Raw genomic sequence first — 3,907 nt, forward strand, 5'->3', positions numbered from 1 at the left:
GGTGTTCCTACTTCCTCTCTGGGATGATGAACAACTCCCAACAGCAGCAACAGCACTAGGAGGAAGTGGTTCTTGATCTTTCCCTATTTTATTTTTATCGGAGAAAGTTTGGTCCTCCATTTATGTTATATTGATATATACGTGCGGCTAAGGTGCACACAAACACAGAAAATATTTTTTTATTTTTGCTGGAGAGTAGTGCACTTTGTGGGTTACACCACCCTTTAAGAAATGAGCCAGCCGGCTCTTTACTTTTGGGACACAGGCGCACGCTTGGCGCTGCTCCTTTGTTGATGCACATGCAGCCACAGTGCACACAATTCACAAACACAGAAAATATATTTTTATTTTGTTTGGAGTGTACTTTGGGGGTTACAGCATCCTTTAACGGACAAGTCAGCCGGCCCTTTACTAATGGGACACAGGCGCACGCTTGGCGCTGCTCCTTTGTTGATGCACGTGCAGCCACAGTGCACACCATTCACAAACACAGAAAATATTTTTTATTTTGTTTGGAGTGCACTTTGGGGGTTACAGCACCCTTTAACGGTCAAGCCAGATGGCCTTTTACTTATGACACAGGCGCACGCTTGGCACTACTTTGTTGATGCACGTGCGGCTACAGTGCACACAATTCACAAACACAGAAAATATATATTTTTTTTTGGAGTGTACTTTGGGGGTTACAGCACCCTTTAACGGACAAGCCAGCCGGCCCTTTACTAATGGGACACAGGCGCACGCTTGGCACTGCTCCTTTGTTGATGCACGTGCAGCCACAGTGCACACAATTCACAAACACAGAAAATATTTTTTTATTTTGTTTGGAGTGTACTTTGGGGGTTACAGCACCCTTTAACGGACAAGCCAGCCGGCCCTTTACTAATGGGACACAGGCGCATGCTTGGCGCTGCTCCTTTCTTGATGCACGTGCAGCCACAGTGCACACAATTCACACACACAGAAAATATTTTTTATTTTGTTTGGAGTGCACTTTGGGGGTTACAGCACCCTTTAACGGTCAAGCCAGCCGGCCCTTTACTTATGACACAGGCGCACGCTTGGCACTACTTTGTTGATGCACGTGCGGCTACTGTGCACACAATTCACAAACACAGAAAAAATATAATTTTTTTTTGCACTTGGGGGGAGCACCCCTGATGGACAGAGCACCCCTTGGACAACACTACAGCACCCCTTTAGGACTGGGACACTGCACAGGACTTTTGGCAGTAGTTAATTAATACCGACAATTCCATCAAGTCGTTAAAAAACTCAAGGATTATGCTGGGCTACAAATGAGGGAAAAATTTGAAGGACTGGCTTGTACACAATGATATCAACTATGGTCCCGTCATCCCTGAACAACATTTCTTATTCAAAAAACCAGGATGCTATCGGTGCACTGGTTGCACGACATGCAGTTTTATGGAAACCGGCCCAGATGTGGTACACCCACACTCAGGGAAACGCTTCCCCATCAGACATACACTAACGTGCACTACCAAATGTGTGGTGTACATGATACGGTGTCCTTGTGGACTGGCTTACATCGGAAAGACGACTTGCACTGCCAGAATCAGAATGGCACAACATCGCACAGCAATTCGACAAGCATTAGAATGAAAGGAAATAGACCAGCCAGTGGCTCGTCACTTCAAGAACTTCCGACATTCATTATCTACCCTGGTATATAAACTAATCGACCATGTCCCCATCAACAAACGAGGAGGGGATAGGGATAAAAAGCTGTTACAACTTGAAACATTTTGGATTCATAAAATGAACACCATATCACCATTTGGTCTCAACGAACAACTCTCCTTTTCCTGTTTTTTCTGAGATCTTCCTCGCATTAATGCCACATAGTGCAGTCACACTTATACCTACAGGGTAGTTGTTACCCACATCTTTAGGTTTCATTATTGCTCTGCTTAATTTATATATTTGCAATTTTCATGTTGATTGTTCTCTTCTTAATGCCAGGTGGTATTGATTTGTTTGGAGCCATCTGCTGTGTGTTGATTCGTTGTTGTCTCGGTCTTAGACATATGCAGGATGATCACACTTGGATCCATTATTCTTCTGCTACAGCCATACTACACTGGATACGCCTTATACCGTCTGATCTTTGAAGCTAAGCAGTGTAGGCCAGGCTAGTACTTGAATGGGAGACCATCCAGGAATACCTGGTGCTGTAACATGGAGTTATCCTTATCTGATGTTCATCCGTTTGCATTTGCCGTCACTTTTCCTTGTATTCACACAGTGGATGGATTCTTATCAGATTCATCCAGTTGTGCAGTGTTTTCATCATGTGTTATGTGTACTGCAGAGTTCCTTTTTGGATCCACCAGGCTATATTATATGGCGGACCTGTCAGAGCCTAATGTCTTGCCATATGTTCCATATCAGCTTTATATGTCACATTCTTTTCTTCTTGGCAGGGTCAGAACCATTCAATTATAAGCCTGAAGACTTCACATGTTCAGTTTTGGTCATGTGGAGGTCATTTTATCCTCATGAGTTCACATATTGATTATTTATATACATACATTTTTATAGATGCATCGCTTGGCCTCAGACTCGTGTAAGAGCTTGATAACATATTTGACCTGTTGGTTCTGGTTGTCAACATTACCAAAGATATATGTCACTTACCTGTGTGTATCACGATTGTTACATGGTATACACTTTCTCATGTAGCAAGATCAATAATATGATATTTTATTACATCGAAATTGTGTTGCTATAACCCTCATGTATCATAATGTTGTTTCTGTATTAATATTTGTGTTTAATTTGTATGCCACTGCTCGCTTTGCCACTTCACCGGGACTCATTACACAGCAATTTCTATGTGTCTGCCTTGTCACAGCGACAGCATGCTCGCTCCCCAGTGTGCGCTGACAAGCGGCGGGGATTGCAGCACGCTTTCATTGCAGAGCCTGTTCTGTGTATTTACATTTAGTCTTCCTGGTTGCTTACCATGGTAACCATGTCGTGCGCGGTTGCATCATTGCGCAAGCGCTTTGTCCCGCGTTGATGATGTCATCAGCAGCGTGGTGAGCGGTGTACATTGTCACTATGGGATGTCACTGGGTATAAAGGTATGCACTGTATCTTCTGTCTGTAGTTCTTGATAAAAGTCGCCAGACTGAAACGTTGAACTTTTACCTTCCTGAGTCGTGAGTCTTCTTTACACAAGTCCTGTGAGTGCCGCCGTTATCTCCATACATGTTTGGCAGTTTTTCCATTGGAAGGCACCCGGGCAAGTATCAGTTTTTGTGGAGTGTCGGCCATTTTTTGTAGTATATATATATATATATATATATATATATATATATACACATTACTGTGCAAAAGTTTTAGGCATGGGAAGAAAAAATGCTGCAAAGTATAAATGCATTAAAAAATAGAAGTGTTTATAGTTTATTTTTATCAATGAACAACTGGGTGAGGAACAGCCAAACTCTGCTACAAAGGTGAGGTTGTGGAAGGCCGTTTCATGTCACAGGTCATACACCATGGCAAGACTGAGCACAGCAACAAGTCACAAGGTAGTTATACTGCATCAGCAAGGTCTCTACCAGGCAAAGATTTCAAAGCAGACTGCGGTTTCAAAATGTGCTGCTCAAGCTCTTTTGAAAAAGCACAAAGAAACAGGCAACGTTGAGGACCAAAGATGCAGTGGTCATCCAAGGAACTTAGTGCATCAGATGAAAGACACATCATGCTTACTTCCCTTCGAAATTAGATGTCCAGCAGTGCCATCAGCTCAGAACCGGCAGGGACCAGTGGGACCCAGGTACACCCATCTACTGTTCAGAGAAGTTTGGCCAGAAGTGGTCTTCAGGGAAGAATTGAGGCCAAAAAGCCATACAGTACCTTCGATGTGGAAACAAGG

At 43.3% G+C, this 3,907-nt stretch overlaps 1 pseudogene; it reads left to right on the forward strand.

Moving 5' to 3' along the window:
• Positions 1-2,086: 2,086 nt before the first annotated feature.
• LOC148518908 (5S ribosomal RNA) lies at positions 2,087-2,204 on the forward strand (annotated as a pseudogene).
• Positions 2,205-3,907: the final 1,703 nt, after the last annotated feature.

This window comes from Taudactylus pleione, unplaced genomic scaffold (assembly GCF_031769625.1).
Source record: "Taudactylus pleione unplaced genomic scaffold, aTauple2 ptg000198l, whole genome shotgun sequence".
Taxonomy (NCBI): Eukaryota; Metazoa; Chordata; class Amphibia; order Anura; family Myobatrachidae; genus Taudactylus; species Taudactylus pleione.